This window comes from Paroedura picta, chromosome 11, assembly GCF_049243985.1.
Source record: "Paroedura picta isolate Pp20150507F chromosome 11, Ppicta_v3.0, whole genome shotgun sequence".
In the NCBI taxonomy this organism is placed as follows: Eukaryota; Metazoa; Chordata; class Lepidosauria; order Squamata; family Gekkonidae; genus Paroedura; species Paroedura picta.
Window position 1 is genome coordinate 59,951,366 of NC_135379.1, and position 24,526 is coordinate 59,975,891.

At 46.2% G+C, this 24,526-nt stretch overlaps 1 protein-coding gene across 3 annotated transcripts in view; it reads left to right on the plus strand.

Annotated features, from left to right (window-relative positions):
* Nucleotides 1-24,526, plus strand: part of ADCY1 (adenylate cyclase 1) — a 168,278-nt gene that overhangs the window by 50,996 nt on the left and 92,756 nt on the right. The window lies entirely within an intron of this gene.

The window sequence follows — 24,526 nt, forward strand, 5'->3', positions numbered from 1 at the left end:
AGCCAAAGAACAGCCAGAGTCCAGCAAAAAACAAAACAAAACACGTCACCTCTTAGTCCTCATAATGGGTGCCAACTGGAAAGCAACAGGACAGATAGTTTCCAATTAAACACAAGTTTCCAGTTTCTACCCTGAAATTTCTTTTATGGAGCATCACTCCCTTTGCTCAACAGCCACTCCTGTAAAACAGTTCCGCTTAAGATACTGAAAGGGCTTTTCGAGCTTAAAAGTACGTAGAACAGGAGAACGTCCCTGTAAATTATTATTTCATAGGATGGAATGTGGGATCACGGCATTAATCAGCACAGGCAGGTTGAACATGGCCCATTTTCCTATTCAAGCCGCACAAAGGTAGCCTCAGTGCAAAGAGGCCATCTCCGCTCTAACTGGGAGCAAAAGGAGCTGCCAGTTAAAGTGTAAACCTCATTTAAGTGAGAGCTTCCAATCTGGCCAGTGACCCACCTTGTGGCTGATTCGTGGAAGTCCAATGCAAAGACGTAGCAGGAAACAAGGGCTGCAAGATGGTCAGGGAAAGGCCAGGGATGCATTTAAAGGTCACAGGATTTGTGCCGGGTACATGCAGGGACCCCCTTCAAGGATCGCTGCCTTGTTGTGGCAAGGGGGCTTGCGTAGTTCAGTGAAGCTATGAGCTATGCCGTGCAGGGCCACCCAAGACGGACAGGCAGGTACCCCCTTCAAGGATCGCTGCCTTGTTGTGGCAAGGGGGCTTGCGTAGTTCAGTGAAGCTATGAGCTATGCCGTGCAGGGCCACCCAAGACGGACAGGTCATAGCTGAGAGCTCTGACAAAAGGTGATCCACTGGAGAAGGCAATGGCAAACCACTCCAGTATCTTTGCCATGAAAACTCTATGGACAGTTCCAATAGGCATAACGATATGACGCTGGAAGATGAGCCCCTCAGGTCGGAAGGTGTCCAGTATGCTACTGGGGATGAGCAGACGGCTAGTACGAGTAGCGCCAGAATGAATGAAGCGGCTGGGCCAAAGCCGAAAGGACGCTCAGTTGTGGAAGTAACTGGTGGCGAAAAGACAGTCCGATGCTGTAAAGATTTTTATTCCATAGGAACCTGGAACGTCAGATCCATGAATCAAGGCAAGCTGGACGTGGTTAAACAAGAAATGAGAAGACTGAACATCGACATTTTAGGAATCAGTGAACTAAAATGGACAGGAATGGGTGAATTTAATTCAGATGACCATCAGGTATACTACTGTGGACAAGAATCTCGCAGAAGAAATGGAGTAGCCTTCATAATCAATAAGAGAGTAGGAAAAGCAGTCTTGGGATACAATCCCCAAAATGACAGAATGATCTCAGTTCGAATCCAAGGCAAACCATTCAACATCACAGTGATCCAGGTCTACGCCCCAACCACTGCTGCTGAAGAGGATGAAGTTGATCAGTTCTATGAAGCCCTACAACACCTTCTAGAAGCAACGCCCAAAAATGATGTGCTTATCATCATGGGGGATTGGAATGCTAAAGTAGGAAGCCAAAAGATAACCGGGATAACAGGCAAGTTTGGCCTTGGAGTACAAAATGAAGCAGGGCACAGGCTGGTAGAATTTTGTCAAGAGAATACAATGGTCATAGCAAACACTCTTTTCCAGCAACCCAAGAGACGACTCTACACATGGACATCACCAGACGGTCAACACAGAAATCAGATTGACTATGTGCTCTGCAGCCAAAGATGGAAAAGTTCTATCCAGTCAATAAAAACAAGACCAGGAGCTGACTGTGGTTCAGATCATGAGCTTCTTGTTGCAAAATTTAGGCTTAAATTGAAGAAAGTAGGGAAAAGCACTAGGCCACTCAGGTATGAACTAAATCATATCCCCGACGAATACACAGTGGAGGTGACAAATAGATTTAAGGAATTAGATCTGATAGACAGAGTGCCTGAAGAACTATGGACGGAGGTTCGCAACATTGTACAAGAGGTAGCAACTAAAACCATCCCAAAGAAAAAGAAATGCAAGAAATCAAAATGGCTGTCTGAGGAAGCTTTACAAATAGCTAAGGAGAGAAGGGAAGTGAAAGGCAAGGGAGAAAGAGAAAGATACACCCAATTGAATGCAGAATTCCAGAGAAAAGCTAGAAGAGATAAGAATGCCTTCTTAAATGAACAGTGCAAACAAATAGAAGAAAACAATAGAATGGGGAGGACCAGAGATCTTTTCAAGAAAATTGGAGATATGAAGAGAACGTTTCATGCAAAGATGGGTATGATAAGGGACCAAAATGGTAGGGACCTCACAGAAGCAGAAGAGATTAAACAAAGGTGGCAAAATTATACAGAAGAACTATACAAGAGCGAGCTTAACATCCCTGATGACCACAATGGGGTAGTTACTGACCTGGAGCCAGACATCCTGGAATGTGAAGTCAAATGGGCCTTAGAAAGTCTGAGCAACAATAAAGCTAGTGGTAGTGACAGCATTCCAGTTGAACTATTCAAAATCTTAAAGGACGATGCAGTAAAAGTGCTACACTCAATATGCCAGCAAATTTGGAAAACTCAACAATGGCCACAGGATTGGAAAAGGTCAGTTTACATTCCAATCCCAAAGAAGGGCAATGCCAAAGAATGTTCAAACTACCGCACCATTGCACTAATTTCTCATGCTAGCAAAGTTATGCTCAAAATCCTACAAGCTAGGCTCCAGCAATATGTGGACCGAGAACTTCCAGAAGTACAGGCAGGATTTCGAAGAGGCAGAGGAACTAGAGATCAAATTGCCAACATACGCTGGATCATGGAGAAAGCTAGGGAGTACCAGAAGAACGTCTACTTCTGCTTCATTGACTATGCTAAAGCCTTTGATTGTGTGGAGCACAACAAATTGTGGCAAGTTCTTAAAGAGATGGGAATACCAGAGCATCTTATTTGTCTCTTGAGAAATTTATATGCAGGTCAAGAAGCAACAGTGAGAACTGAACATGGAATCACTGACTGGTTCAAAATTGAGAAAGGAGTTCGGCAAGGCTGTATACTGTCGCCTTGCCTATTTAACTTGTATGCAGAGCACATCATGAGAAATGCGGGATTAGAGGAGTCACAAATTGGGATCAAGATTGCAGGGAGAAATATCAATAACCTCAGATATGCAGATGATACCACTCTAATGGCAGAAAGTGAAGAGGAACTAAAGAGCCTGTTGATGCGGGTGAAGGAGGAGAGTGCAAAAGTTGGCTTGAAACTCAACATCAAGAAAACAAAGATCATGGCATCCGGCCCTCTCAATTCCTGGCAAATAGAAGGGGAAGAAATGGAGATAGTGACAGATTTTATTTTCCTGGGCTCCAAGATCACTGCAGATGGGGACTGCAGCAAAGAAATTAAAAGACGCTTGCTCCTGGGGAGGAAAGCTATGGCAAATCTAGACAGCATCCTAAAAAGCAGAGACATCACCCTGCCAACAAAAGTGCGTTTAGTCAAGGCTATGGTCTTCCCAGTTGCAATGTATGGCTGCGAAAGTTGGACCATAAGGAAGGCCGAGCGTCAAAGAATTGAGGCTTTTGAACTCTGGTGCTGGAGAAGACTCTTGCGAGTCCCTTGGACTGCAAGGCGAACAAACCGGTCAGTCCTAGAGGAGATCAGCCCTGACTGCTCTTTAGAAGGCCAGATCCTGAAGATGAAACTCAAATATTTTGGCCACCTCATGAGAAGGAAGGACTCCCTGGAGAAGAGCCTAATGCTGGGAGCGATCGAGGGCAAAAGAAGAAGGGGACGACAGAGAATGAGGTGGCTGGATGGAGTCACTGAAGCAGTAGGTGCAAATTTAAATGGACTCCGGGGAATGGTAGAGGACAGGAAGGCCTGGAGGATCATTGTCCATGGGGTCGCGATGGGTCGGACACGACTTCGCACATAACAACAACAACAGGCAGGGATAAGAATTGTGTGACCTGAAGAATGGGGTTATGATTGATTTTGGCAGGAGAGGCTTGGCCAGAGAAAGCTGAAGCAATCCAGCGAGAAGGAGGCTGCGGTAGTCAACGCAGAAGCAGGGAGAGGCGGCCAAGAGGGGAGGAGGGGCCACAGAAGAACCCTGGCAATCCGGTTGGGTCAAACAGGCCACGGCTTTCCTGCTTGCAGCCAATGGATGATGGGCATGGCATAGGGCTCTCTTCCCCTGTCCATGTGCTGGGAGTAACCCTGGAATGGTAAGCCAGTAGACAGACATGGGCACAAGCCTCTGTGTGGTTCCCTTGCCACTTGGGACAATGGCTCCCCGTAAGGGGTTCCCTGCCTGTGGTAAGTGGGCATGCATGCAGATGCCGCCTCCCTCCCCAGCAAATCCAACCGAATGCCTTGTTTGGAAATTGGTCACGATTCAAAGCCGGTTTGCACCTTTGAATGATCTCATTGGGAAATGTTTCAGTTAACATGCAGGGAGATATGTGACAGGTATCCATCTGCTACCTGAGCTTTTTCAACCAGCTTAGGTATACAAGACATAAATGAGTCTAAAATATATCGCCTACTAATATCTTAAACCAGGGGTGGTCAAACTGCGGCCCTCCAGATGTCCATGGACTACAATTCCCAAGAGCCCCCTGCCAGCATTCGCTGGCAGGGGGCTCATGGGAATTGTAGTCCATGGACATCTGGAGGGCCGCAGTTTGACTACCCCTGTCTTAAACCCTTTTGGTCTTAATAGCACACGGGAATGTGGCAATCTGAGGTTGGTTGTGTCTTTTTTGGGGTCATAACTCATTTAGCTGCCCCGCCTGCAGTGACTCTGGGGCCTACCGTAAGCCAAACAAGCTGTCATGCCACGAATCCTTCCGCAGCGGCTGTTTAGCCAGCCCTATGCCGAATGCTGCCGCCATGCAAATGGAAAACTCCTTTGAATCCCGCTGGTTTTGAATCACAAGCAAATCACTCAGGAGGCAGCATGCGTGCTCGATGCAACACGGACCAGGCGCTGTGAACAGACTCTGTTTGAATGTTGATTGCACCCCCTCTCCCTGAAGCGTGCAGCATTCCTAAACGTTGGTTCATCCCAGAGTACCTTCACATGGAAACATTTTAACCTCAACCTCGCGTTCCAGTTGCCTGTGCCACCCGGTGCATTGGGCATACTTCCCGAAGCACCCAGCTGTTGGAAGTCACCGGGAGCTGGAAGATGGGGAAGAGAGTGGAAGACTAACATCTGGGACACGCTCCCAAAATCATCAGTAGCAAATGACAATTAACAGCTTCTCCACACTCGGCCAGGCTGTGACAGATGCTGCACTATTTGGTGAAGCTCTTTTTTTATCACTCTGTAGGGGGGGGGGGATGGAACTTTGTATCTCAGCAACCGATTTTAATTAAAAATAAATAGAAGGAAGAAGCTGGCCAGGAGGGATGCAAAATACAAGATGGAAAAGTAACAGACATCTCCTACCTCTTCAGTCAGTTATGTACACATTTGATACATTATAAGTGGGGAACTCTTTGGGGTATCTTCCTCCCCACACTGTTCTCGGTCTCCCTCCTCCCTGGCACATCGAAGAACCTCCTTGTTTTCCCTGCTGCCTTCTCTTCACCCCAAACCAGATGTTTGCTCATCAGTCTAGTCCAACTTGCCCCTTCCTTGGCAGCTCTTCCACATATTTTTCTGTTCTTCCCCTTCAACTTCTTTGTCCTTTCCTTCCTTCCCTCCCTTTCATCTCTTACCCTTTTCAGTCCTCTCCCTGCCTTTGACAAAAGGAAACTGAGGCCTGGCAATAGTGTTGTGGTTACCTAGTAATCCCGCAAAGTGACTTCTGAAATCTCAGAATGTCATCTTACAAGATCTCAATGGACATTTGCCTGTTAAAGCTATAGATAGAGCTCCTATTATCTGGGATTTTAAACTTCTCAGTGTAATTTGTAACCGCTCTGCGGGAGCGGTATAAATAAAAGGCTAAGGGGGGTAGGGGTGGGCTCTGTCGTGATGGGCAAAGGGGCACATTGGCCCCCTGCCCCCCTGACTGACAAGTGGAGGGGCCAATAGCCAGGCGCAAAGCCTCCTTCCTTCCTTCCTTCCAGACACTACATCTCCTTCCTTCCAGTTTGGTGTAGTGGTTAGGAGTGCGGACTTCTAATCTGGCATGCTGGGTTCGATTCTGCACTCCCCCACATGCAACCAGCTGGGTGACCTTGGGCTCGCCACGGCACTGATAAAACCGTTCTGACCAAGCAGTGATATCAGCGCTCTCTCAGCCTCACCCACCCCACAGGGTGTCTGTTGTGGGGAGAGGAATGGGAAGGCGACTGTAAGCCGCTTTGAGCCTCCTTTGGGTAGGGAAAAGCGGCATATAAGAACCAACTCTTCTTCTTCTTCTTCTTCTTCCTTCCTCCCTCCCCCCTCCCTCCGTCCCGTCCTCCCTCCCTCCCTTCCTTTTGAAAAGTGCTACCCCCTCCAATAAACTTCTTTTCTCAGAAGAAGGAAATACGGGCCAGCAACTGTTTCATAGCCGGTGAATGAAAACTCAGCAGAATAGGAGCTTCTTTTTGCCACTGAAGTATGCAAACAGTATTGTAGCGGGGTTATTTAACTAGTGAGCCTCCTTAGAAGTAAACAACTCCTGTCTGAAAAGTAAGGCAAGTGTCGACACATCCTAGGTATGAAAAAAATATGCCTGTAACAGTTTTCACTGAGAAGAAAGAGGAGCAGGGAATTAACCTTCGCAGAGACCTACATACTGCTAGATTAATTACACTGATTCATTAAGAAAGCTTACAAGCATTCAAACTAATGAAGCTAGTGGCTTTCTCACTGGTTGGTGAGAAATGGTTGGTTCTTGCACTGTCCCTGGAAAACAGGCAAAAGGAAATCCTGCGGGTCTAACATTGCCCTGTTCATCTGTGTCTTTTGGAGGAAAATGACACACTACCCCTTGTGCCACTTTTCCTTCCACAGCCTATAGAGCAGTGGTCCCCAAGCTTTTTATCACCGGGGACCACTCAACGCTTGACAATTTTACTGAGGCCCAGTGGGGGGGGGGGGGTAGTTTACTCCTCTACTCTCAACCACTGCCCCAACGCTCTCTGATTGCTATGGTAATGTTTAAACATCCCTTCAAAATAAGATACAGACACGCCACAACAATGAACATAAGGAACATTTTATTTTCATGGACATTTTAACTCACGACAATGACAAATCCATGGGAACCCTGAGCTTGTTTCTCTGCAACGAGATAGTCCCATCGGGGAGTGATGGGAGACAATGACACCTGAAGTGTGTTGTACAGGACCGGGGGGGATGAAGTAAAGGGCGGGAGGGGGATAGAAGGGGTCCTTCGCGGCCCACCTCCAATTAGTTGACAGACCACATGTGGTCTGCGGCCCCCAGGTTGGGGATCGCTACTATAGAGGACCGACTATGCCCTTGCAATTCAGGTGTAATTGAATCGATTGCCCACATTATATTATACTGTGACTTTTATAAGGTTGCCAGAAGCCGTTTAATCTTGCCCTTATTATCTAGGTTCTCTGGACTTACAGATGATCATCTAATTAACATCTTGCTTGCAGATAAGATAATTCTGTCTCTTACATGGTGGCGAAGTTTTGCTACACTGCCAGCAGAGTGCGGAAATCTTTGGTTACTGTTGATGCTGAGTGATCTGACTGTCAAAATGCTGTATTAATGTTCTGTGCCTTTGATTCCCCCCTGATGCCGAGTGTCCTGTTAAAACGCTGTAATAATGTATGTGGTCTGTAGATACTTTGATGCTGGTCAATGACCGTAATAAATAATCTAATCTAATCCTTCCACAGCAACAGCAGTGAAGAAATCCTCTCTGGGGGAGAGATTTTGTAAACCAGGGACAGTCAAACTGCGGCCCTCCAGATGTCCATGGACTGCAATTCCCAGTTTGACAACCCCATAAACAGCCCCCTCATTGGGGTGGGTTCTGGTTAGGAAGTTACTGGAACACAGTAGGCGTGTGGTGAAGACATGACTTCTCAAATGTCTGAGCCATTTGCACATATACTGAGTCCTCCTCCTTTGTCTCACGCTTGTCCCAGCCAGGTAGGTTGCAGCTTCTCAAAGGACATTGCAGGGAAAGGTTGCAAGTGTCAACCATAGGCCAGGCAGAAGAATGCTGTTTTGCTGGCCCTGTGTAACTTTGGCAGCTCCATCAGGGCCTGCATCTCAGCTCCTTCCACCCACTGCAGCCAGGGTCAAAAAGGCCTGGGACCTCTGGGACCCAGGATAAAGAGCAAGTTGGCTTTAGCTGAGCACATGTCGGCATTAGCGGAACTGCGCCCCTCACCCCCCCCCCCAACATTATTTAACAGCCTTAATTTGATCCAAAGGACTGATGAAATTGTTCTAGGCTTAGAATCAGGGGTAGTCAAACTGCGGCCCTCCAGATGTCCATGGACTACAATTCCCAGGAGCCCCCTGCCAGCAAATGCTGGCAGGGGGCTCCTGGGAATTGTAGTCCATGGACATCTGGAGGGCCGCAGTTTGACTACCCCTGGCTTAGATCCTAAAGCGCTTTCCGGCACAGCATTCCCGATTAAAACAAAATGAAAACAAAAAAAAAGGGGGGCCTCGTTTGGCGCTACAAAAAGAGAAGTGCCTCTCCTGCAGTCTACATCTCTCCACAGCTGGGGTGTAAATACAGATGCCGGGGGAGACAAACTGGCATGTGGTTTTGTTAAAGAATAAAACAGGAGAAGCAAAACCACTTTTCAAACGTCCTCATTTGTCCCTCCTCCCCCCCCCCCCTTATAAATTACTGCACAGCAAACGGAGTCTCGGTGCTCCTCCAGTGGCGGGGCTGCCAGAAGATGCCAGAGCTTAAATGGCCCTGCAGAGAGAAAATCTTATTATCTTTGGAGACAACTTTAGCATGGCGTATGGCCCAACTGAGGGAAAAACAGACAGGCTTCTGGTAACAGAGTGGGGAAATCAGTGGTGGGAATGGTTTTGTTTTTTCCTCCAAGCGAACAGTTCCTTTCCGTTCCTTTCATGAGGACCTTTGGGACCCATTGTGGCATCTCCTCCTGGTTCCTTCTGACATCCTCACAAGAGAAGTCATTGGGTATAGACGTGGAGTGAATGGGGAACATTTGTCAAGTGAAGGGGATGAAAGGAACAAACCGGGGAACCAGTTTAGCCCTGATACGGTAATGTTCGTCATTCTGGGCAGGAGCAACTCTGCACATGCCATCCTGCCGCTGAAAAACAGTAGCTTCCAAGTGTTCCCCACAATGAAATGAGCTGTGCAGTTAAGTCCTACTTTTTAAAAGTCCCTAACTCTAAACTTGGGGATAACCCCACAGGAAAAGCCCTTTTTTGTACTCAGGCACTCCTTTCAAGAAGGGGTGAGTGCAAAGCATGCTGGGAATAACCAAAGCAATAATGCACAAAAAGCCCACTTGGTGTCATGGTTAAGAGCAGCAACCTCTAATCTGGAGTTCAATTCCCCACTCCTCCTCCTTATGTACCAGCTGAGTGACCTTGGGCCAGTCCCAGTTTTCTCAGAGCTCTCTCAATCCCAATTCTCAGAGCTCTCTCAATCCCACCTGCCTCACAAGGTGTCTGTTGGGGGAAGAGGAAGGAAAGATGATCATGGGCTGCTTTGAGACATGAGGCCAGCTGAACGACCTTGGGCCAGTCACAATTCTCTTAGAGCTCTCTCAGCCTCACCTCCCTCTGTTGAGGGAAGAGGAAGGGTAAGAAGTTATAAGCTGCTTTAAGATTCCTTTGGGTAGAAAAAGCAGGGTTGTCTTGGTCGTCATCATCTAGCTCTTGGTCGTCATCCTCTAGAAGCTCTTGGTTGTCATCATCTTGGTCGTCATCCTCTAGAAGGCATGCGGCTGAGATCAAGGTGGGCTTTCCAAATCAGAACCAGTCCCTCAAATGGACCCTGGAAACATCAGTGCCTGGGTCTCCTGGGGGTAATGCTTACACACCCTAGGCAAGTGCCTTCTGCCAGCCTGGCTTCAGGGGGCATCCACGTGGCTCTTTCATTGCTCTGCTACACTCAGACATGTAGAGGAGGCTGGCACTATGACAAGAAGCAGGCTGGGAGGAGTGGGCCTGAAAGCATCTCCCTCTTTACCGTGCCGTGCTCCATGGCATAAAACATTTTCCTCTCAGACTGATTTTGAATTGAAGGTGTGTGCACTGGCTCCAGATTGAGAAGCGAAGCAGGTTTAAGGTGTTGGTGCTTACCTTTGAAGCCCCAAACAGTCTGGTTCCTCCCCTATATCCCTCAGAGGAAGTTACACTCCAGAACATAAAATCTGCTCAAGATCCTCGGTCCCAGAGAAGCAAAACTGGCCTCACCCGGAGCCAGGGCTTTCTCAGCCCTGGCAACAGCCTTGTGGAACATTTCTGAGTGAGATCAGGGCCCAGCGGGACTTAAAACAGTTCCGCAGGGCCTTTGAGACAGCGCTGTTCCACCAGGCCTGGTGAGGCCTATAGAGCATCAACAGCTGGCCTCCCTACACACACATGTACATATATGTATAGATAAGAACATCCTCACAACATATCATGTAATCTCAGCAACTTATTCCCCCGACCCTCCCATTAAAGAGAAGGTTGTGTCCTCCTGGGTTTTAACAAAAACTGAATTTAATATTTAATGCAATGTTTTAACAGAACTGTATATTAAATGTAAGAGCCTCTTGTGGCGCAGAGTGGTAAGGCAGCCGCCTGAAAGCTTTGCCCATGAGGTTGGGAGTTCAATCCCAGCAGCCGGCTCAAGGTTGACTCAGCCTTCCATCCTTCCGAGGTCGGTGAAATGAGTACCCAGCTTGCTGGGGGGTAAACGGTAATGACTGGGGAAGGCACTGGCAAACCACCCCGTATTGAGTCTGCCATGAAAACGCTGGAGGGTGTCACCCCAAGGGTCAGACATGACTCGGTGCTTGCACAGGGGATACCTTTACCTTTACCTTTTATATTAAATGTTCTAAGCTACACTGAGCCCCTGTGGGAAGGGCAGCACAGAAATCTGAACAATTAATAAATAAATTGAATAAATGTCTCTCTGTGTGTAAAATGCTTCACGCACGGAGTCCCTTGACGAATGTCCAAGTTTGCCGTTTGTAGAATTCTGTAATCTTGTGGCTCATCTAGTTTGGTGTTGTTTAGTATTTAAACTAGAATTGGAATTATCTATAATGAGATCCCCATTTCCGCATGTGTGTGCATTTTGAAATGAGCATTTCTTCTGCTGCTATTCGGGGATGAGCAGAACTAGGTAATTCCCTGCCCTCACCGGCAAGGAACTAACAAATCTGTCAAATAAGAATTTGAAATGCGTAATTTATTTTGTTGGAAGAACTGACAGCTTCTCAAAATGTCTTTGGACGAAACAGGAGTTTAGACATCCCGAAGAAAGGTCACTGTGGAATGAAGGCTTTATGGGTTAGTAAATGACTCTCTCGGGTTGATTTTAAAACCTCCCTGGCATTCGTTGCTTAGCTGCTTTTCGAAACAGACTTTCTGTGGAGCAAAGTAGGTCAATTGCAGTTTGGATCTGTCATCAGCAAATGAGCCGCAGCAGTTTTCAGAGGGCTTTCCTCTTGTGCTGGAGAGTTAAGAAGATGGAGATACAGATGCTGCTGAACTTACATTTTGAAGACATGGCCTGCTTCTTTTTGTATTATTAACATTACTAGAGGCAAAGCCTGTTGTATCCAGGAATACAATGGCCACTAGAGCTTGGCAGTGGGAAGAGGAAGGGGAGGAGTTGTCCAGTCTGTAAGGGCCTGGGGTTGAATGTGTGTGTTGTGTGGGAGGTTGTGGTGGTGTAGTGGCAAATGAGGGCATGGGTGTGGAGACAGGGGTGTCAAGAACCTGTGGTTTGGAATGTTTGTTGAGTGTGGGAGAGGACTGACCTTTGGGAATGGTGCCATAGTGGTTACAGATGAGCTTTCTAGAGCCATGTATTCAGATATGTGAAGAGAAAATTAGACTGGAGACTCTTCATAGGGGGAGATTAAATGGCAACCAATTCCTCCCAGTTTTGCGTCATTTCCCTTCTTGGGAAGACCTCAGGTGTCTCAAAGTGTTTTCCAATCGTCTTCCCTTTCTCTCCCCATAGCAGACTCCCCATGAGGGATGTGGGGTAGAGAGCCTCACATGGAGGCTGGCGGTCTTGACTTTAGTAAGGTTTTTTTATACTGTTTTTTTTTAATTTGCCAGGCCAAAGTTGAAAAAAGTCACTTCAGTTCCCATTCTCTCCAGCCATTTACTTGTTCACCATTTACAGTTTCAGGCTGTAAAAATTTATTTAGATCTTCCTGCACTTTCCAGACTCACAGGACTGATGCTGGTCTGTCTGTCTGCACCCCAGAATACAAACAGTTGCTGGTAAGGGCTGGCCATAGCCCATAGCCCAGGAGGGACACATCTGCACCACTCCCTCCCAACTGCAGGCAAAAAGGGCTCCTTTGAAGGCTGGACTTTGAGGCATTGCATGATTTTGAAGTCCCACCTCCAAACCTCCAGGAATATTTCCAACCCAGGGGTAGCCAACCTCCAGGTGGGGCCTGGAGAGCTCCTGGAATTACACGTCATCTACAGAGTATAAAGATCAGCTCCCCAGGCACAAAAGGCTACTTTGGACAGGGTTGTGGTGGAGAAGAAACATTTAAGTCCTCCCAGAAAGGTTATTTTTGAATTGAAAGACTTGAGGCCTACCGCACAGGTTTGTTGTGGAGATGAAAGAACCTCCAGAACAGCATTTGGTTTCGTCTGTAGAATAATGCTGTGCAATACGCCTCAAATCTGCAGAGAGTTGTAAGAAGAAAGACCCATGGCTTGGCTGTGTCTAACCCCCTGGCCAGAGCAGTATTTTAAGTGAGAAGGGGCTTTTCTGTGGCCTCCCTGTCAGCCAACTGTTTGGCAGAAGGGGAAGCCTCCCCCGCTCAAAAGGAATGTCCTCACCCATGCCCTCAGACTCCCCTGCATTGCTCTCAGAAATACCTCCCTCCCCTAAAGCCCTGTTAGAACTTTGGCCCAATGATTGGGCCAAAGTCCTGATTGGGCGTAACCTGTCTGAGGCAGGGCCCAATTGGGGACATGCTTTGTGCGTCCCGATTGGGCCCTGCCTCTGACAGGCCAAGGCCACTCTCCACCCACTTAGCCCTTAGCTAAATATTATATAACACCTCCCGTTGTTGCAGATAGACTGCCCCTCTCTGCAATCAGGCTCAGGGCACATTTACAATATTTTAAAATTTAGTTTAAAATACAATAAAACAACCACTACGCCGTAATGCTCGATTTCCCCTCTAGCTCTCCATGTGTTCAGTGGTGGGATTTTGTCCTGGAGAGGGGAGGAGGGAGGCTCCTGTGATTTTATTCACTTGTTCTGGCCTCAACCAGAAGCCTGGTAGAAGAGTACTTAAATAGTTCCAACAGGACCTGGGGTTTAGCTGCTACTGATATCACCAGGTTGGGGGGCTCCTGGTTAAGACCAGACACACTGCTTTCGGGCCAGGGACCACCAACCATGCATGCATGCATGCATTCATAATTTGGTTTATATTAGAAGAGCACAATGTCCTTCTCGGGGCATACTGGGAATGGCAGTTCCTCAGGTACGCAGGGCCCAGACCATGAAAGCCTTAAAGTTTAGAATGAAGACTTTAAATTTGATCTGGCATTCCACTGGCAACTACTGCAGCAGCTGGAGGATCGGTCAAATCCCACAGTATCCTGATAAGAAGTAACCAGCGATAGACCCCCCCCCCCCACAGGTCTCATGCAGATTGGAATTCCTAAGATTCCTAAGCTTCTGCAATACACAGGCATGTTATTAATGTGCGAAGAAGTATTTTCCCCTTCAGAATCATTGTCTTTTTTTCACATTCATATACATTTACTTGATGATTTAAGGAAATGGCTGCTTACATAACACCAAAATGAGCCCCAATGAGCGCAGCAGGAGAACAAAACTTTTGACCAGAAGAGTTTTATTCAAGCTTTAGTGTGTATGCACACTTCCTCAGATGTGCAGAAATGGAAGTTACCAGTCCATACATACAGGCAAAGGGCAAGCCATACATTAGCATGCAACACATTAAAGCTGTTTGACAGAGGCAAGGACCACCAAACTGGAATAACAAACTTAGTTTATAGGGTCACCATTAGTATGGATTCAAGAACACGAATGCTTATGCCTTGAATGAAACTTGGTTGGCCTTCCAGGTGCCCCTGGACTCAAACTTTGTTCTGCTGTTTCAGACCAACATGACAATCCCCCTGAATCTGTCAGCACAGTGGGGTTTAACTTCCCAGCAAATCCAAAGCTTTTCTTGATTAGCTAGCATCACATTCCTATGCAGTTACCCCAGGCTGAGCCCACTGCAATCAGTAGAACTGAATAGGATTGCCACGTAAGACTTCAAAAAATCACCTAACAGCTTGAGAGACAAAACCTTGCATCTCACATAGGGCTGCTAATGCCTGGTTGGGAAATTCCTGGAGATTTGGGAAGCATAGCCTTGGCAGGGCAGGGTTTGACGATGAGAGGGAGCTGTGCCGTGGATAATGCTCCAGACTCCACCCCAAAAAAACAACCATTTTCTTAGAGGAACTGATTAGAGGAACTGATCTCTGCATGCTAGGGAGCAGTTGTAATTCTAGGTCTCACCTGGAGGTTGGCAACAGTAGCCCCATTTCAGCAAGGAAGGAAGGAAGGAAGGAAGGAAGGAGGGAGGGAGGAAGGAAGGAAGGAAGGAGGGAAGGAAGGTGGATGATGGGGGATTAGAACTCTGTATCGCCCTCTTTTAATGTTTAATGTTTAACTTTTTAAAGGATTTTTATGGGGCTATACTGGTTTTTATTGTTTTATTGTAAACCGTCGCAAGTTTGAATGGAGAGTGGTGGTATATAAATATGAAAATAAATAAAAATAAATCACTCTAGGCTTCAAGCAATGGGTAGCAGACAGGGGTTTGCAAGAGGAAGATAATGAATGGAAAGGAAGCCAGAAGTGCAGTTTTCAGGACAACGGAGAGCTCCAGAAATGCAGTAATGGTGATAATATGTAGAGGAGAAGTGAGTGAGAACCACTGCCAAAACCCCTGAGTCCAGGGACCCCTTTCGAACCAACAGTTTTATTTAAGGTATACACTTTTGTGTGCATGCACCCTTTCTCAGATACAATGAAATGAAAATTGCCAGTCCATACTCATAGGGGCAGTTTCAAATGAATAGCCGTGTTGGTCTGAAGTAGCACAATAGAACCAGAGTCCAGTAGCACCTTTAAGACCAACAAAGATTTAATCAAGGCGTGAGCTTTTGGGTGCAAGCAGTGAACTGACATGCAGCTTACTGAAAATGTTGAACAGATTCCTGAATTAAACAGGAATAACAAGCTAAGCTATAATGTCACCAAGGGGGGGGGGTTAAATTCCAGGGGAAAGCCTAGAGAAGGCAATAACTATGTCAAACTGGGAGAGTAATGGGCAGATGAATCTTTAATTGTGGGATGCTGAGAGCAATTTGCTGAGACCCTGCCCGTACACTTCGTCAGTCTCCTCACGTGTGGAGGCATCTCTGAGGCATCTTCTTTGAAGATTGGCCCTGAGTTGTTGATGTTCTTAGGTGCGAAGTTGTGTCCGACTCATCGCGACCCCATGGACAATGATCTTATAAGCCTTCCTGTCCTCTACCATTCCTGGTAGTCCATTTAAGTTTGAACCAACTGCTTAAGTGACTCCATCCAGCCACCTCATTCTCTGTCGTCCCCTTCTTCTTTTGCCCCCAATCGCTCCCAGCATTAGGCTCTTCTCCAGGGAGTCCTTCCTTCTCATGAGGTGGCCAGAGTATTTCAGTTTCATCTTCAGGATCTGGCCTTCTAAGGAGCAGTCAGGGCTGATCTCCTCTTGGACTGACCGGTTTGTTCGCCTTGCAGTCCAAGGGACTCGCAAGAGTCTTCTCCAGCACCAGAGTTCAAAAGCCTCAATTCTTTGACTCTCGGCCTTCCTTATGGTCCAACTTTCGCAGCCATACATTGCAACTGGGAAGACCATAGCCTTGACTAGACGCACTTTAGTTGGCAGTGTGATGTCTCTGCTTTTTAGGATGCTGTCTAGATTTGCCATAGCTTTCCTCCCCAGGAGCAAGCGTCTTTTAATTTCTTTGCTGCATTCCCCATCTGCAGTGATCTTGGAGCCCAGAAAAATAAAATCTGTCACTATCTCCATTTCTTCCCCATCTATTTGCCAGGAATTGAGAGGGCAGGATGCCATGATCTTCGTTTTCTTGATGTTGAGTTTCAAGCCAACTTTTGCATTCTCCTCCTTCACCCACATCAAGAGACTCTAGTTCCTCTTCGCTTTCTGCCATTTGAGTGGTATCATCTGCACATCTGAGGTTGTTGATATTTCTCCCTGAGCATAACTTTGCTAGTTTGAAAATTCTTTGGCATTGCCCTTTTTTGGGATTGGAATGTAAACTGACCTTTTCCAATCCTGTGTCCACTGTTGAGTTTTCCAAATTTGCTGGCATATTGAGTGTAGCGCTTTGACTGCATCGTCTTTTAAGATTTTAAATAGTTCAACTGGAATGCTGTTACCTCCACTAGCTTTATTGTTGCTCAGACTTCCTAAGGCCCATTTGACTTCACATTCCAGGATGTCTGGCTCTAGGTCAGTGATTACCCTCTCGTGGTTATCAGGGATGTTAAGCTCACCCTTTTGCTTCTCTTAAGTCCCTACCATTTTGGTCCTTTATCATACCCATCTTTGCATGAAATGTTCTCTTCATATCTCCAATTTTTTGAAGAGATCTCTGGTCCTCCCTATTCTATTGTTTTCTTCTATTTTTTGCACTGATCATTTAAGAAGACATTCTTATCTCTTCTAGCTATTATCTGGAATTCAGCATTCAGTTGGGTGTATCTTTCTCTTTCTCCCTTGCCTTTCACTTCCCTTCTTTCCTCAGCTATTTGTAAAGCTTCCTCAGACAGCCATTTTGCTTTCTTGCATTTCTTTTTCTTTGGGATGGTTTTAGTTGCTACCTCTTGTAAAATGTTGTGAACCTCCATCCATAGTTCTTCAGGCACTCTGTCTATCAAATCTAATTCCTTAAATCTATTTGTCACTTCTACTGTATATTCATCAGGGATATGATTTAGTTCATACCTGAGTTGTCAATGCTTTTCTTCAATTTGAGCCTAAATTTTGTAACAAGCAGCTGATGATCTGAACCAAATCAGCTCCTGGTCTTGTTTTTACTGACTGTATAGAACTTCTCCATCTGTGGCTACAGAGCACATAGTCAATCTGATTTCTATGTTGACCGTTTGGTGTTGTCCATGTGCTTCTAGCAGGTGTTGTAGGGCTTCATAGAACTGGTCAACATCCTCTTCAGCAGCAGTGGTTGGGGCATAGACCTGGATTACTGTGATGTTGAATGGTTTGCCTTGGATTCGAACTGAGATCATTCTGTCATTTCAGGGATTGTATCCCAAGACTGTTTTTCCTACTCTTTTATTATGAAGGTTACTCCATTTCTTCTGAGAGATTCTGGCCCCTGAGTATTGTAGCCCAATTTTTCCAAGGGCAAGTAATAGAAGATATTTGAGAAGCAGGCAGGGGAGTGATGTCTTTTTACGGTGGTAAGGCTGATCTGGAAGAGGCCTGATTGCTTTCATTCTTTCCTCTTAGAGTTTGAGGCAAGTTTGTGGACAGTGCTGGTTTACTGGCCTCCTTGTGATGTCCTTATAAAGTCTCCCTCCATCCATACAGCAGTTCTGCACTCTTCTCCAACAGACTGCTAGTTCTGAACCTGGGGCTCACCATTCTGATGGACTAGTGTTGTGTGGGTATGTTTGGTGGATGCTGAACAACCAAATCCAACATGAGCTCACTTTCTAGAATCAATATGCAAGAACTTTTGCTTAAGTGCATAGCCAAGTTTGCTGGAGAAAATTGCAGGACGTTTATGTATTCATGTTATTTTTAGTCTGCCTTTCTTGCAGGAACTCAAGGTGGATTATGGTGAGTCAGTACAGTCAACAGAATGGGGTATTCAATAACCGAGGCGTTCGGGTTTTAGAAGCTTGGAACTACCAGAAGTATCTGTGCTGTAGCCAAAGCATTAACATGATGTATTAAGCGATACAAATGTCACACGATAGGAACCCACTTACAATAAGCTATATGTGGCAGTATAGATCAGAGTCTGTAATTATTTATCCAAGGAGGGTTGTGAGCCATTTTGTTCAGGGCACCCCTATTACATGTGCAACCCCCCCCCCCTCTCTTGAATCATTTTGTTGGGGTCGCCATGTTGGTCTGAAGCAGCAGAACAAAGTTGGAGTCCAGGGGCAACTCGAAGAACAACAAAGTTTAATTCTGGGCATAAGTTTTGTATGCAAGCAAGCTTCTTCGTTTTTTGCATAATTTGTGGAAAGCCAGGAGACTGGGAGTCTTCCTAACCTCCTTGGGGAGGCTGTTACATAAGACGGGAGCCACAATGGTGAATGCGCGTGTATGGGCTTCTGCCAGAGGCACATTTGAATCCATGAAGAGGCCAGCAGCTCTTCCCCCTCTAGGAAGATGGCATTTGCACTACTGTTTCTGAACGGAACCCTGCAAACTCAGATGACCCATCTGTCCCAAAATGAGCTGCTTCTCCCTGCTTAGAAGCCATGGGAAGTGAAAGGCACAATGAAGTGGTTTACAGCCACAGTAGAGAGCCAGTTTGGTGTAGCGGTTAGGAGTGCGGACTTCTAATCTGGCATGCCAGGTTTGATTCTTTACTCCCCGACATGCAGCCAGCTGGGTGACCTTGGGCTCACCACGACACTGATAAAGCTGTTCTGACCGAGCAGGAATCTCAGGGCTCTCTCAGCCTCACCCACCCCACAGGGTGTCTGTTGTGGGGAGAGGAATGGGAAGGCGACTGTAAGCCACTTTGAGCCTCCTTCGGGTAGGGAAAAGCGGCATATAAGAACCAACTCTTCTTCTTCTGCATGCCTCTGCTGTCAGCCCGAAATGGCTGCAAGTCATTTCAGCAAAATCAATCATTGAAATGGCACGCAGCCATTTCAGACTGACAGTGGGGCCTGCTCACCCATCTTCTGTCAGCCTAAAGTGCCTGCCAGCTGAACCCCTGAACCAGACTGGACAAAGGTCTGTGAAATGTTTGGGGGAAGTGCCCCCCCCCCTGAACCTTAGTTGGGGAGGCATGAACTGGTGCATTTTCATAGGGAAAATTTGGATTGTGGCTCAGTTCATGCCCATCGCTAATCAGCACTTTGTCAGATGAGGGAAGGGAAGGAAGACTCCCCTGCCTCTTTCCCCTGACAGCTCAAGACTGCCTCTCATCCTCTCCCATCCTGGCCTTCCCCAAGCCTGGTCTCGGCCCTGTCTTCTGACCATGCCCCTCCCTGCCCCTGCCTGGCTCCCTACCCAGTTCTTGGCTGTGTGGGAGCAACCCTTCTGGCAGAATGATCATGTGGGCCTCCCAGGTTGGCACCAAACAGCAGGGGTTCTGGGGGCACTGTCTGGTGAAGCCCTGTGGTGGCCCAGATTGCATTAGGGCATCTGTTTCACAGAATAACTAATCAAGTAGCATCAAATGGGATGTGCACGTAGACAAATGGAACATGTGCAATCAAATCATGTTTCAGCTCTGTCACAGAAGGAAAAGCTCTTTTGGCAAAGCCGAAAGTGATCCAGTTGATTGACTGATTTCATTTCTATGCCACCCCTCTCAGTCACCCATCTCAGGACAGTGGTCAACAGGCATTCATTATACACAATAAAACAACTCGGCGATAAGATGGATAAACTATAAAATAATTAGAAGTATTAAGAATGGTCAATGTGACCACCATCAACATTCCATGCCAGGGGTAAGTTGACTGATGAAAGCATCAGAAGGTGGGAGGAATAGGAAAGAAGGGACAGGTCATGCCAGGCAAGTGGATTGCAGCTGTATAGACAGAACATCACGCTCTCTGGTAGCATCTTGACATAGGTTTTGTTTCAGAACACATGCAGCTATTCCTCATGAACAAAATGATTGTGAGATATACTTGTAGCCCCCTTCGCCTATGTATTTGTGGAGAACCTGCTGTGGAAGACCTCTATCGTTATGTTTTGGATTGCCCACTATACTTGGAGCCAAGAACCAAATATAATGAGAGATGTTTGAGTGGCCAGAACTTCCCTGCGAATTTGGACAAAATAGCCTTTTTATTATCGTATACCAACCCCCTAATTAGTTATAATGTTCCACTATTTGCATTAGCAGCAAGGAAAATTTGAGCCAAATTTACTCCACCAGAGAGCTGGAGACCTGAATTCTTATTGTCTTTTATTATCTATGGACTACCGCATGTATTGTTCTAATTCTTTTACGGTTTTTATATCAACTGATATGATAATTGATCGCTTTGTAATGTCCTATGGCTGGAAACAATAAAGTCTTATGTATGTATGTATCCTTGTAGCCATCACAATTTCCTTTAAAAGACACACCCTTTTGGGGGCAATTTTATCTTGAATATATCCATGGGTTGGTTATGGAAGTAGGTCTGCAAGAGATGGTGTCTCTCGCACCCAGGGAGCCTCGTATTGAGCCTTGGCCATTACTGCTGTTGCTTATCAGACTCTAAATTAAAACTAGGAGGCTCTTTCCAAACCAGACCTAAATTTAGTTTTGAATTCTGGATTTGGGCTCCCCCCCCCCCCCGAAAACAACATTTTGGCATGTTTGCCTAGCTGTAATTACAGCCTGTGCTCACAAGCAGATCCTTACGCCGTTCTATTCAGGTAAATGCGGGCGAAGAGATGGAGCAATGATGCTAACTGGCATCGATGATAAACTCTTTGAGAATCTGTGCTGGAAGTAATAGAAGAAGGAAGTACATGCAGGGAGCACCTCTTTCTTCTGGTATTTAAAACCCACTCTAGATTTTTCAGAATGACAAAATAAGAGCAATGATGCCTCTTCTTTTGTTCTGTGTTCTCATTTGAAAACTATGTGGGGGAAAATATTCCCTGTGATGTCAGTTTAAATGAATTGTCCTTTAACAAAAGATTTCCTGCCATTTACTAGAATACACGCAAACACACACACACAGGTCCTTCCCCTGGAAGTGTAGGTCTACTTCACTGTCTCTGAAGCACTCTCTTTTGCAATGGAACAGCTGCACTTTTGGCCAAAACTACCTCTTGTCTCTAATTCTACAGTGATTCATTACAATGAATGCAACCTGGAATTCTCTGGAATTTAACCAGGGTTTCCCAACCAGGGTTTTGTGAAATGCTGGGGTTTCTTGATAGCCCTGGAAGGGTTTCCCAAATGGGTGGGAGTTAATTATTTTCCTATATTAAAAAAAATGGTTAAAGAGTTATTGGGTGATATAACACTATGTGATCATATTGACCGACCCACCCCCTCCCCAAATGAGCACTGATGGGCCTGGAGGGAGTGGGAAGGGGCCCTGGGTGGGCATGTCCACAACTAGGCTTCCCAACCGTATTCTGCACAACCACAGCTCTTCTGGGGTTTCCTGAAGCCCGAAGAATGTTTCATGGGTTTCTCAATAGTAAAATAGTTGAGAAAGGCTGGCTTATGCTAAGGACCACAGGGCCTGCATTTGTGAAAGCCAAATGAAATTGGGGTTGTAGTAGAGAGGATAATTGGGTGAGATTCAACCTGGATCCAACCCAAGTCAACGGCTTGGTGTGAGAAACTTTAGAGCTCAAATGTGGAGTAGATTATTTTGAGTAAATATGGTAAATGACAGCAAGTCATCGTTGAGATAACAATTATTTTCCTGGGAGTCTTATCTCTCTACATTGGAGCAAGGAATATAATCTGTGGCCTGTTTCATAGATGAATGATCTTCCCTCCATTTAATCAGGAGAGAACGATTTGTAGCCACCGTCTCCTCCTTGCCTTTATTCCACACAGTCCCAGAATTCTGCTGTAGCAAAAGAGAAATCATGCAAGAACAAATGATTCTGCGGAACAGTGCACCCCAAATATGTAGCCTGTTTGGAATGGAATCAGAATGGAATCAGCATCAGGATCAAAAGTCAATGATGCATCCAAAAACATTGCAAACTGGCTGCCGCTTGAAGGGCGACCAACAGGAAAGCTTTTAGAGTATTGAGGCATTGAAAGACAAGCAATGTAGGAATAACCCAACGCTTCATTCTTCTGTGTTAGTTTTTGAAATGAAGCTATGTTCTGCAGAAAGCACAGGCTTGTGGCTGGCAGCTCGCCCCAGTTTTATTTTGAGAATGGAGAGGCCCATTGCAGGGCCCAAAGAGCGGCAAGAACAAGTCATGGGCAATCCTTAAACCAGGCCATATAACAAAGAGAGTCCATCTTGTTCAGCGTTTTATGGACCGTTATATCAATATTTTTTTAGACTGTTCTTTTTTAATGTGCTTTTATATCATGGCTTGTTTTTATTGTTGGTTTTTTACGGCCTTGCTCTTAATTTCCTCTGTTGACTAAGCTTTTTTTATTGGTTTGTTTCACCGGCAGAATTTCCCCCCGACGGCTTCGCTGTCCGTTTTTTGTTTTTATTTTACCATTTCAGCCACAAGTTTCCTCAAAGAGCTTTGGAGAGGTGGCATGTTAATTTTCTAAATTGATAAAACATAGTGTAGCTGTTCAAGTATCGGATGAGGATCTGGGCAAGCCGTTCCGATTCTCCCTCTGCTCGCAGGGTGTCCTTGGGCCAGTGTGTTTCCACACAAGGACCAATGTTGCCAATTGGTCCCACAAAGCGGAAATGCTATTTTTAAAAGTGCAATCTCAGCGTTACGCATACCTGCTTTTTTAGTGGAATCCAGTAGCGTTTCATTCATTTCCCACAGGTTTCCGGTCTTGCAAAAATTGCTAGAAAGGAAGCGATTTTTCCTGCGCTTTGTCCCACCCCTGGCCATCAGTCAAACAAACAGCCAATGGGCGGTTGGTATCATGCTCCGGGAAAACCCCTTTCCCTTTAAGAAAAGTAAAAAAAAACACGTTGTAATGAATATGCATTAATTCATTGCAACGGAGAGCCCCATCTAGCTGGCAGCTGGCGATTCATCATTGCCAAGCTCCCCCCCTGCACAGGCGTGTTTTTCGGCCAAAAATTAAGGAAACTGGCAAACGGGGCTGTGTTGTGCTTGGGGACTTAGGGGAGCTTTAAAGCACTTCTGTGGAGGGACTGTAGCCAGAGAAGCCTCGCTGGGTGAATGAAGGCCCGTTGGTTCATTGCTTTCTGCTCACTCCGAGAAAAAAAAATGCCGATCACTTAGCTGGAAGTTCAAAGGAGAGAGCCAGGGGGAGGGACCACCGACTTAAGGGACGGGGCTGGTGGATGGAGGAGAGATTGAAGGGAACGGAGTGGATGGAGGAGAGGAATGAAGGAGGCACTCATCAAATGCTCAGGCTCTGATGCTTCAATCGCCCTGGACTTACCTGCGATGAATCAAATCTACTACTACTACTACTACTACTACTACTACTACTACTACTACTACTACTACTACTACCACCACCACCACCACCACCACCACTACTACTACTACTACTACTACTACTACTACTACTACTAATATTAATAATAATAATAATAATAATAATAATAATAATAATAATAATAATAATAATAATAATAATAATAATAATAGACCCGGGCTCAGATGACTCGGAGGTCAGTTTTGAGTGGGACCACCCCTCACCTCTGCCTGTCCAGAAGAGCCCACCAGCCCCCCTCCCAGACGCAGGTGACAGTGGGACTGGAGGGCAAGCTCAGGCCCAGCGACCCAAGCGAGGCATGACAATGTGTTAACTTTATTGTGTGGTATGAACATATATGGTCCTGTCAGCCCACCCACCCCACCCTGAAATGGCCAATGATGGGCCTGGAGGGGTCAGGAGGGGAGGGTCCATGGGTGGGTGTGTCCACAGCTCTGCCTCCCAACCATAGTATCCATGATGGTGCTGCTTTTGCACCCGGCAGTGGTTGAAACTACCTGGTTAACAGGAGCATGCATCGTTGGTGCCAATTTGCATTTCATTCCGATTTTCACCCTTCTTCCGTCAACCACAAGAGCTCTTTCTCAGAACTTTCCGGTTCATGATTCATGCTGGCTCAATGAACAGCAGGCTTAAACTATGCTCCCTTGGTGGATGGCTTACAGGCTGAAGCTGGTCAGAACATTTCTTAGCTGTGGGGGCTTCCTCTGGAATTAAAGTTTGCACCTTAACAGTCTCCGGGGTGTTCCTGCAGGTGGTACCTTCAGAATAGGTGTCATCAGTGCATTTCCTGTCCTGTTGCTTTCCTGGCTGGGAGGCACAGCAGAGGCAAATTCCAGGGCCATTACGCACAATTACCAATGTTGCTAAATGTTTGCAGTATGCAGAAACACTATATTTAATAGTGGAATTTCATCATTCCGCACACCTTCAATTCTAGTGGAATATTGAAGTCCCAGTAGCGGTCTATTTATTCCTCACAGGTTTCCAGTCTTGCTGGAAGTGCAACAAAGGAGGCAGTATTTTTCTGCGCTTCT